The sequence below is a fragment of the Anabrus simplex genome, chromosome 1, assembly GCF_040414725.1.
Source record: "Anabrus simplex isolate iqAnaSimp1 chromosome 1, ASM4041472v1, whole genome shotgun sequence".
In the NCBI taxonomy this organism is placed as follows: Eukaryota; Metazoa; Arthropoda; class Insecta; order Orthoptera; family Tettigoniidae; genus Anabrus; species Anabrus simplex.
The window spans coordinates 870,352,312-870,364,555 of record NC_090265.1 but is presented as its reverse complement, the minus strand read 5'-3'; the positions used below and the strand labels follow the sequence as shown (position 1 = coordinate 870,364,555).

Sequence of the window (12,244 nt, the reverse complement as noted above, 5' to 3'; positions counted from 1 at the left end):
ATAGAATGCCGAAAGTCTTCTTAAACTATGGAAATAAAAAATAAACAAACAGAAAACGAAAGTAATGGCAGTACGAAAAAATATGGAAGAAATTAAAACCAATATAAAAATTGATGACGTCAGAATTGATCAGGTGAAACAATTCTGTTATTTTGGTAGTATGATAACAGAGAATAATAGGTGCTTCCTGGAAATAAAGAGAAGAATTGCATTGGCAAAACAGGCATTTATGAGCAAGAAAAACATTTTAACCAGCACATACATGAATACAGATGTCAGAAAATCCTTTGCAAAATCATTTGTATGGAGTACACTTCAGTATGGAAGTGAGAGTTGGACTCTGGGTGAATTAGAAAGAAATTGACTTGAAGCTGCTGATATGTGGATATGGCGGAAAATGACCAGAATGAGCTGGATGGAAAGAAAAACCAACCTGGAAGCCTTAAGGGAAGTTATAGAAGAGAGAAGATTTTTAAACGAAATGGAAAACAGGAAATTAAAATTTACCGGACATGTCATCAGACACAATACTTTCATCACTAACATACTTGAAGGGAAATTGCTGGGAAAGAAAGGGAGAGGAAGACCTAGGGTGAAGTATTTGGATGACATCAAGAAGAGGTTAGGTTGTGTCAATTACATAGAACTGAAATGAACAGCCAATGAAAGAAATGAGTGGTTGCACCGACAAGGCATTAGCCTTTAGAATATTGACTGATTGAATGTAATCTATGTAAATATTTATAAAGTATGTCATGTTTCCTGTTCAGCTATCACAGAATTCTTAAAAATTTCCCAAGCTAGCAAGTTGTTGCTACTGACTATATGAGTTGCACACAAGCAAGTCAACAGCAAGCTTCATGGGTAGCCGTGGTCGTTAGGGCAACATGCTATGCAGTTTTTTGTGGGTTCGAGTCCCAATAGTCTAACATTTTTTTTAACCTTCTAAATGTTAGTCGGTAGGGTACTAGAGGTGATAGTACACATTTCCTAATTATTAGAATGCGTGTCAAAAGCGTTCTATTCCAAATCTATCCACGACGCACATATGGAGTAAAGGTATACAACGTTGTTCATGGCGATTCGTCCGTCGAATGAGGATGTTGACTTCATAACAACTTGCTACTAAGTATTTACACTAAAGTGAGATAAATGCTTGCCAGTTACTATTCCCACATTGTATTGAAAAGAAAGAAACCAACTACTTATTCAATGAGCAAACAATAAATTGAATTAATAATAAAATTAATGATCCTACGCTGCATCAGTGGCATTAATTACGAATATAAACCTTAACCTTACTTTCGCCGTAACGCGCATCCTCGCAAATAGTACTAGACAAAGAAAGATACATAACCTGAATCTTAACTTTTGCGTCCAGATTACATTTTAAGTCTTTTTTATTTTCTATAACAGTTTCAATTTCGTTATATAGTTAATTAATTTTAACTTTTCTTCGTATGTGTAGATTTCAGTCCTAATTCTGTTTTTGATCTGAACTTGCACATTATAGCTTAATAAGAGCCTGATAATGGATTCTAGTAATACAATTTCAAAAGGAATAGAGCTAAACAAACGAGAACACATATACCACCGTGCTAAATTTCACTATATTTTCAGTAACCTTATTACTAACCCAATAAAAATGTTACTACATCTTCCGCATTACAGTACCGTCATTAAAATTTGTTGGTAGTACGCAAGAAAATATTTAACTTCTAATTTGCAAAACTGCAGCCTACGTATCTGGCTGTTTACCTGACAGTCGTAGTACAGACCCTAAATGAAGGAACATGTTCAAGTATCTCTGATTTATTCTTATTTGACAGATAGCTCCATACAGGCCTTTGGACTTTGTGAATAGTACATCATCCTGTTTTCCAATATTATAGTAACATTTCTAACATTACATCTCTGCATCTTGCTGTCCAACAAGAGAGTATGTCCATCATAAATTCAACTTCCTTTTCTCTGCATATATTCAAGAAATAATAATCAGCAAGTCTAATTTCCAAAATGATGGTTTAAAATTATATTTCCCAATAATGTCCACAAATCTGAGCTTTTCAGTTAATTTATAATACCATATCTTTAATCCTCAAACTGAAAATATGGAAAATAAAAACAGCATTATTCAACTCCACACACGTCATGAGTCGTAAAGATAATATGAAATATAATTAATTTTAGTTTTCTAAATAGATATGTATTTACACAGAAATCCATTCCCTGTTAATGACGTATTATTAAGGTTGGAGATGTTTTGGTTTAAGGGTTAAATAACTGCATGATCATTCTGAACTAAAATCTTCTCCCTTAAAAGACATCATACTGTATCTCCATAAGGTTAGTATTTACATCACCACATGATCCTCAAGAAGCCCAACACAACTTGGGAAAAAGCTGGACAATATCTCAATTATACACTGAAATACAGTACGTATAGTTTTAATGCTGACAATAGCTGTTGAAGGTGATGCACAAGAATAAGCTTTCTTCAGTATCAAATTTTGTTGTTCAAGGGTGTATTTGAAGGAGGCATACCATATTGTGCTTTCGGGGCATGGTTAGTGCAGTGGAGAAGCTGCTGGCCTTCTGCCCAATCGGCTGAGGTTCGAATCCCAGAAAAACTTGCATTGGAATATTCACCTGAAAAAATGATGTGGTGTCAGAAAGGGCATGTAGCTTTAAAACCACAACCAGAACCTGAAATGAGCCGGGGTGATTCCGAAGTAAACTCCAGAAGTACCTTATCGTACTTTAAGTAATTTCTAAGAGGAGTATGTTCTAACGCAGAATGAAAAAATATATATATATATGCAGAGAAATGATAGAAGGAAACTACTAAAAAAATGATTAGATTTTTAAGATCTCTGAAAATACTGAAAATGCTGGAGCGTCTGAATTTTGTCTCACAGGAGTTCCTTAATGTGCTGGGAGCAATGACTTGGAGGTGCCACATTTAAATATTACACCCTCTGACACTGAGGTCGGTGCCCGTAAATGACTGGACAAATAATATTCTAAATGTAGCGACATTATATCAAAGGGAATAAAACATTCATAAGTAGATGTAACCAAATATGCCAACAAGAAAGGGATATTTGCCTGAGAAGATGTTGACATTATCATCTTTTTAACAAAACTTTACACAAGTACAGCAGACGTTCAACACATTTTTATTAACTCTGGAATGAAAATCTTCAGCACAGCAATACCCTACACATCACAGCTCTGAAATCTGATCATCTCATGATCAAGGGAGATGTAGATATTTTTTAAAAAAAGGAGAGGGGGGCACTATACTGATGGGAAATCATATATCAAATCAACTGTCCATCATCTTTGCTCTTACAAGACATGAAGTGACAATGAATTATATATTAAAAATTTTAGTTTTCACGAAAACATCATGCATAGGATACACTTTTTAATTTACAATAATGAAACGACACAAGCATATAAATAAAAAAATGTTTTTTATTATATTTAATTATTTACTTTACTCACTCCTTTTCAGAGGAACGGTGTGTGCATGAACAGGAGTGAAAAGGAGTGCAAGTGTTTTCGATTGAATGAATTACTGTACAAGTGTAAATATGTGAATAATTTAATTATTGTGAATTTAACTTTAGTGGCCTGTGAAGCAGCTAATCTATATGGGTTTTGCCTTTTTCACTAGACCATCCATAAAATTGTATGATTTGTAATAAATAAATATATAATAATAATAATAATAATAATAATAATAATAATAATAATAATAATAATAATAATAATAAATCCCAAGTATCAACTACCAAGGATTTAAGCTCATATGTTTTTATTTTATTCATCATATTACATAAATACTGTATTTACGTCTTTATAAATACCTACTACTACTATCTACCGTAACAGGTAATTATTATCTACCCAAACAGTGTTTAAAATGTACAAGTAGATATAAATGAAACATATAATATATCTAATCGCCACTCATCACAGCAGTATATACAACAACGCATTTGTATGGGGGACTATACATTTCTGGAATTATATCCCAGCTGAAATTAGAGACATAAATAACCCGAAGCTATTCAGAAGAAAGTGCTGGTAGTTGAACCTACACTGAGATTAATGAAACTAAGAAGTGTCCCCCAAAAAAGAGTACTAAAATAATATTATGTAAATGTAAGATTAATAACATTAGAGTTTAAATTTTTCAGGATTCAGTTTTTAATCACAGTGAAAATACTGTATAGGCCCTATTCATTTAATAATTTTAAAATTAGTTTTTATGATGATTTAAATTACAATTAAATTATGTTTTACATTAATTTTAAATTATATTAAATTTACTTTTACTTCTAAATACAGGAACTATAGTGCTCAATATGTTCTGGTTATGCAGGTGTATAATTACCGTATATGGTTTGGCACAATAGCAGGCTTCAAAGCCTGAGCCCTGCCATGTACAGAAAGGCATTAATAAATAAGCTTTTTTTTTCACACTCGGAAGGATTTTTTAACAATGGTTAATGGTATGCGGATTACACACATGTACTATATGTCTGCTGATTATACTACATGTGTGTTGCTTTTGACTAAGTAGATCCTCCAGAAAAAACATATTCTATGTCTGTAGTTTATAGACACGTAAGATCTGGAGAAATTGCTGAATGGTATGGACAGTCTCGGTTGAGGAGTACAAGATGAAAATAAACAAATCCGAAACAAAAGTAATGGAGTGCTGTCAAATGAAGTCTGGCGATGCAGGAAACATTAGATTAGGAAACGAAATCTTAACCTTTCAAGCGGTAATGACGGAATATTTTGTCATCACATTGTAAATGTCCTTCAGCGATTGGTATGATGACTTATTCCGTCGTAGGATCCAAGATCTTTTTTGTGTGTGCATGTATGTTAGTTTCGACTTTGCCTACAGCAGCACTCTCCTAAAACCATGTGACCGGCTGCCAGGCTGCTGAGAGAGGTAGATAGTGCATTATGGCAGGTGCAAGCGGACTCGAAAACGTCTGCGAGAAAAAGAACGGTTTGATTTATTACACTGTGACTATTCAGAGAGTGATGTGTCATCTGATAGTGTATGGACAAGGGTAGGATAGGATCTGAACAGCCGAGATTTACATTTACGGCACAACCTGGACTAAACGTACAAACTGAAGACGTAAATAATCCACTAGAATATTTTCAATCGTTTTTCACTCCTGAATTAGCGGAACTAATAAGTAGGGAAACCAAACGGTATACTCAACAGTTTTTAGAAAGCACATCAACCTTGAAACTATATTCGAGAGTGAATCAGTGGACTGACACAAATAAAGATGAAATTATGACTTTACTTGAATTCTTTCTCTTGAAAGGCATTCATCGGCTACCTGACAACAAGAACTACTTTTCTCGTATATAGATATCCGAGATTCCAATATTTTTGGAGCTGTTCTCTGAAAGAAGATTTCATCTCGTTCTCAAATTCTTACACTCTGTCGATAACGAAGCATACGATGAAGCAACATGTGTCCGAAGAAACTCTACAAATTGAACCCATTCTAGACCACGTGAATAGCAGATTCCGAACTCTGTACACACCCGAAAGCTATGTGTCTGCAGATGAGTCTCTTATGTTATTGTAGGTTTCCCATTGCTTTCCTCACTGAGCCAGATTCTTTTTCCTTGCCCTTGGCACTGTAATATTTTAATAGCTTGAAAGCAGTGGCGGCTCATGACAAAATTTTTAGGGGATTCACAACACATTTTTGTTCATGTCTCAGATCAGCAAAAAAGTAACATAGGTACATAAATCGCTTCACTAAAAGTTCCTTGTACGGTTCCTTTTTCACAAATAATATGATAGAGTCCACCTCTACGGTGTAGTGGTTAGTGTGATTATCTGCCACCCCTGGAGACCCGGGTGCGATTCCCGGCTCTGCCACGAAATTTGAAAAGTGGCATAAGGGCTGGAACTGGGTTCACTCAGCCTTGGAAGGTCAACTGAGTAGAGGGGGGGTTCGATTCCCTTCTCAGCCAACCTGGAAGTGGTTTTCCGTGGTTTCCCACTTCTCCTCCAAGCAAATGCTGGGATGATACCTAACTTAAGGCCACGGCCGCTTCCTTCCCTCTCCCTTGTCTATCCCTTCCCGTCTTCCCATCCCCTCACAAGGCCACTGTTCAGTATCGCAGGTGAGGCCGCCTGGGCGAGGTACTGGTCCTCCTCCACAGTTGTATCCCTGACCCAAAGTCTCAAGCTCCAGGACACTAACCTTGAGGCAGTAGAGGTGGGATCCCTCACTGAGTCCGAGGGAAAAACCAACCCTGCAGGGTAAAAGGACTATGAAATGAAATATGATAGATCCCCTGTAACCGAGAATAAATTTTACCTGGGTGTTAGTGTAGAACAAAACCAAATCCCATGGCCTACCGCATAATGAGGTGTCGTGTGGTCAGCACAATGAATACTCTCGACTGTTATTCTTGGCTTTCTAGACCAGGGCCGCCATCTTACCGTCAGATAGCTCCTCAGTTGTAATCACGTAGGCTGAGTGGACCTTGAATCAGCCCTCAAATCCAGGCAAAAATCCCTTACCTGGTTGGGAATCGAACCCGGTGCATCCGGGTAAGAAGCAGACACACTACTCCTACACTACGGGGCCAGCTGTGTTAGTGTACAAAAAAAGTAAAATTCGTAATAACTTTACTGCACTGCAAACATTGAAGGATGCGAGCACTATTCTTCGTTTTTAAATAGCACAAAGTTCACCTAGGTATGACGAGAAGCATAGAAATAATGTGTACCACATTTACTGATCCATTTTTTAAAAATAACTGTTTCCGAATTGACTCCAATAGTCTCCACATTATCTCGGTTAATCAGGGTTCTACTATATCACATGTTAATTATTCTCGTCTTGGAAATTATAGACAACACTAGCATACGGAATTCAATACTCGTGTTTTTGTGTGCATGAGAATTTTCATGTTTATTTATTTTTTCACTCAAATGAGCAAGGTCTGTGCACCCAGCTGAATTCCATACACTTCTTTCTTTGTTGAACAATAAACAGCGCAAACAAAAAAGCGCATTCCTAGATCTACATCCACAGAGCCACTTGTGTGTTTCGTACACTTCTCCCTTAAACTTACGCCTATACTCGCGTTTGCCAATTTTTGTAACTTTTTCGATAATCAAATCTGGTCTGTCCGGTCCAAGCCTTTTAATTTCTAACTTATGCTGAGATTAATATTTTGCTGGTTAAAATTACCTGAGTCCGCCTCTGTGGTGTAGTGGTTAGTGTGATTAGCTGCCACCCCCGGAGGCCCGAGTTCGATTCCCGGCTCTGCCACGAAATTTGAAAAGTGGTACGAGGGCTGGAACGGGGTCCACTCAGCCTCGGGAGGTCAACTGAGTAGAGGTGGATTCGATTCCCACCTCAGCCATCCTGGAAGTGGTTTTCCGTGGTTTCTCACTTCTCCTCCAAGCAAATGCCGGGATGGTACCTAACTTAAGGACACAGCAGCTTCCTTCCCTCTTTCTTGTCTATCCCATCCAATCTTCCCATACCCCCGCAAGGCCCTTGTTCAGCATAGAGGTGAGGCCGCCTGGGCGAGGTACTGGTCATCCTCCCCGTTGTATCCCTCGACCCAGAGTCTGAAGCTCCAGGACACTGTCCTTGAGGCGGTAGAGGTCGGATCCCTCACTGCGTCCGAGGGAAAACCCAACCCTGGAAGGTAAGCAGATTAAGAGAGAAGAAAGAAAAGAAAATTACCTGAACTGAATTCATTTCCTCTTACACAAAGAATACCATGGTTACAAATCATACAAAAAGAGAAACAAAACATAACACTCAAATAAATTTCACTTGAAAAGATTTTCCAGTCCCAAGATAAAGCAAACTTCTTCCTGCGATTACAAACACCTGTTCACAACGAGCTAGAAAATGCCTATTCAGAATTACTAGCGAAATCTGCCAGTAATGTAATACAACAGTAGCTCCTGGGAGGCTGTGGCTAACCATAATAGGGGAGGTGGCGGACCCTTGTGGTCAACTGTAATACTGCGACTGGTTTGAGGGTGGCTCTGGATGGCAAGGCACATACCTTACCGTGCTCCTCGCTAATGGGAATATCAGTGCATAAACCATGACGTCATCTGCTTTGCGAATGCATATAGTCTTCAGCACAATAGCGCATTATGCAGTGTGCTCACTGCACTGTTGGTCAAAACGAACAACTATCGGTGTAACGGATCAAAACCAGGTCAAAAGAAAGGAATGTTTCAAATTATCCATGAATGCGTAAAGATGTATTAAAACTGGGTGCTCACATGCTCATGTGCTCCTGAGAGCTCACCGCCACTGCTTGAAAGTGAGACTTTGTTTTTTTAAACCTTATGAAAATATCTGACCAATTAAAAGTATCTCACCGTAAGTTCCTGTTACTTTCCTCAGTGAGCCAAACGCCTTGCCCTTCGTACTATGATCGTTTTTGACAGCTTGATACATATTCTGTACTTTTTGAATCTGATAAAAATTCTATACTACACAAGAGTATCGCTCTATATGTTACTTCCCAGTACCTTATGGAAAATGTGCCACAGTGTTACTAGCTACTCAAAAGAAATGTACCGAGCTCGATAGCTGCAGTCGGCTAAGTGTGGTCAGTATCCAGTATTTGGGAGATAGTAGGTTCGAACCCCACTGTCGGCAGCCCTGAAGATGGTTTTCCGTGGTTTCCAATTTTCATACCAGGCAAATGCTGGGGCTGTACCTTAATTAAGGCCATGGCCGCTTCCTTCCCACTCCTAACCCTTCCCTGTCCCATCGTCGCCATAAGACCTATCTGTGTCAGCGCGACGTAAAGCAACTAGCAAAAAAAAAAAAAAAAAAAGAAATGTACCACTTGAAAGGTTAAAGGAAGTAGATTAATATTGTTACCTGGGTAGTAGAATAACTAACGATGGCAGAAGTAAGGGCATAAAATGCAGACTAGCATAAGCAAGGAAGGGCTTTCTTAAGAAAAGAAATTTGCTCACTTCGAAAATTGATATAGGAATGGGAAAGACGTTTTTGAAGACTTTCGGCTGGAGCAGGGCATTGCATGGAAGTGAAACATGGATGATAACGGGCTCAGAAAGAAAGAGAATAGAAGCTTTTGAAATGTGGTATTACAGAAGAATGCTGAAGGTGAGATGGGTAGATCAAATCACAAATGAAGAGATACTAAACCAAACTGCCGAGAGGAGAACGATGTGGCAAAATTTATTCAGAAGAAGAGATGGAATGATAGGCCACATCGTAAGTCTCTCAGGTCTTGTTCAGCTGGTATTTGAGGGAAAGACAGGCAGTAAAAAGGGCAAGGGCTGATGAAGGTATGAATATGAAAAACAGATTAGAGTAGATGTACGAATTACACAGAAATTAAATGGTTAGCACAGGACATGATGGTATGGAGATCTGCATCAAACCACTCTATGGACTGAAGACTCAAACAACACCACCACATACAACATCACCCATTCCCTCTCATACGTTTTTTTTTTTTTTTTTTTTTTTTTGCTAGTGGCTTTACGTCCTTCCGACACAGACAGGTCTTATGGCGACGATGGGATAGGAAAGGCCTAGGAGTTGGAAGGAAGTGGGTGTGGCCTTAGTTAAGGTACAACCCCAGCATTTGCCTGGTGTAAAAATGCAAAACCACGGAAAACCAACTTCAGGGCTGCCGACAGTGGGTACTAATCATAGGCAAGCCAGAACCATGGTGTTACTCATATAGTGGTACTAATCACAGATACTGTAAAAGCCGACAAGTGCACTCTAAGTGGAGGGCTGACCGCACGGTGCTTCTGCGAGCTACTAATCACAAACCTATTTGGTACCTAACATAGTGGTACTATGCGCAAGTAAAAGCGACCCATGGTGTTCCACGCGTGCTGGTACTAATCGCAAGTAGTTTCATGGTTCTAGTACAATCATCCCTTGGTTGCCCCTTTTAGTCGCCTCTTATGACAGACAGGGGACACCGTGGATGTATTCGTCTACCACTGCATTACAATCTCCCATTGCAGATTCTCATCTCCTTTTACATGTTGTATTAAATCTTCTCCTTCTTCATATACAGTACTGTACTCTTTCAATTTCTTCATAATTGGCTAAAGTAATAGGCATATACACCTATCTTGACAACAATAATTTGTTCACTATGCTGGTCACAGTAGCTTACCCACTGCCCTACTTTTAACAAGCAGGAGGAAACATTGCCAGAAATTGTATACCACCACCTCTCCTACCCAGCTAGTCAACATTCTGATGGTGACATTTTTTCTACCAACAGGACTTGAACCGGCTAACCACAGCGACAGACCATTTGGACTTGACACCGCAATGATCATACCCACCGGGCGGTTTTCTACTAGTTTTATCCAATATAAAATTAATATTTAGGTCTGTAAGAACACCTAAATGGGAACGTTTTACCTGGATCAATCATAATGCTACTGATTTTATGTCTCACAAGCTATTTTTAGTTTTCGGAGGCTCTGAGGTTCTGCATGAGGTTCTTTTAAAAACTACAAGGCATGTTTTTTAAGTAAGTACCATTTTGATATAAAAAACAAAGTAATTTAATTTTTTTAACAATTCTTTTTTACATATAAGCCTGTACCTTAAAGCGACACAGATAGGTCTTATGGCGATGATGGGATAGGAAAGGTCTAGGAGTGGGAAGGAATCAGCCGGGCCGTAATTAAGGTACAGCCCCAACATTTGCCTCATGTGAAAATGGGAAACCACAGAAAACCATCTTCAGGACTGCCAACAGTGATGCTCGAACCCACTATCCCCCGGATGAAAGCTCACAGCTGTGCGCCCCTAACCACATGTCCAACTCGCCCTGTTACCTTAAACTACTTCTCAACATAAGTTCCAAGCATATTAAAACAATTGTATCATGAAACCAGCTTCTGAATTCCATCCTCATAGATATCTGACGTGCGGTTTTTAGATCATTATCATCGTCGTGGCACTGACCTCCTAAATGCTTTTTTCTAGTGCACGACATGTGGTAGTCACTAGACACCAGGTCACGACTATACAGAGGATGATCAAATTGTCCCCAACCAAATAAAGTGATAAGGGCTCGGGTTCAATTCGCCGTGTGAGGTCGCACGCTCTCATGAAGCAAAAGAATCCCCCTTGTGAACATGCATGTCGTTTGTTTAGGATTGCGTGAGCACAATTTCTGATAATCTAAGCAGCCTGACACAATTTCATAAAGAACACTCCTTGAATTTTTTTGTTGTTGTTATTTGTTTTACGTCACACCGACACAGATAGGTCTTTTGGCGACGATGGGATAGGAAAGGCCTAGGAAGTGGAAGGAAGCGGCCGTGGCCTTAATTAAGGTACAGCCCCAGCATTTGCCTGGTGTGAAAATGGGAAACCACGGAAAACCATCTTCAGGGCTGCCGACAGTGGGGCTCGAACCCACTATCTCCCGATTACTGGATACTGGCCGCACTTACGCGACTGCAGCTATCGAGCTTGGTCCTTGAAATTTCAGGCAACTCATAATTAATGACGAAACTGTGAAGCGTCTGTTTTCTCGGGAACCGTTGCATAGAATTTTTGCACCAAGTCTATTTAGAAAAGGAATCACAGCGCGTACTTCACACTTGGTGGGACTGTTAATTGTCAGAGGCATTTTCAATACGCACAAACAAATGTAAATATGGGCAAATGCTTCCGTAATGGTGTTTATGGCTAGCTAGTCACAGATATATGTACTGAGCACGCATGCTCTGAACGATGGCCAAAGTTATGCAGCGGTCATATTTAAAAATGGTACTTACTTAAAAAACATGCTTCGTACAAATCTACCGGCACAACGCCAACGTATCTGAGCACCTTCAAATACTACCAGACTACCCAGGATTGAACCTGCCGATCTGGGCTCAGAAAGCCAGCACTCTACCTTCTTAGCCAGGCTTCTTGAACCACAAATTCAACCTTAACGTACCCAGCACAAAAATAACAATTATTTTGGTGTGGGAAGTTGAGTATATCTTTGGTTAATCTTATACAGTAGAAAGTTTTGAAGGTTTTTGCATTGCTGTATGTAGAACAGATGAATTTTTAAAATATAGCACAGGATAGTGTTCATAATGACAATGTGTGCTGTTCAACTGGAAATCACAAGACCGATCATTAAACTGTTTGCATGGTCTGTTAGGCAACATGGTGTGAGCTGA

At 39.1% G+C, this 12,244-nt stretch overlaps 2 protein-coding genes across 3 annotated transcripts in view; one reads left to right on the top strand and one right to left on the bottom strand.

Moving 5' to 3' along the window:
• LOC136857322 (SET domain-containing protein SmydA-8) overlaps positions 1 to 12,244 on the top strand; it is a 143,659-nt gene that overhangs the window by 55,170 nt on the left and 76,245 nt on the right. The window lies entirely within an intron of this gene.
• The window catches only part of Coq3 (ubiquinone biosynthesis protein COQ3, mitochondrial), a 39,638-nt gene that overhangs the window by 23,883 nt on the left and 3,511 nt on the right, over positions 1 to 12,244 (bottom strand). The gene's annotated exons all lie outside the window — the stretch shown is intronic.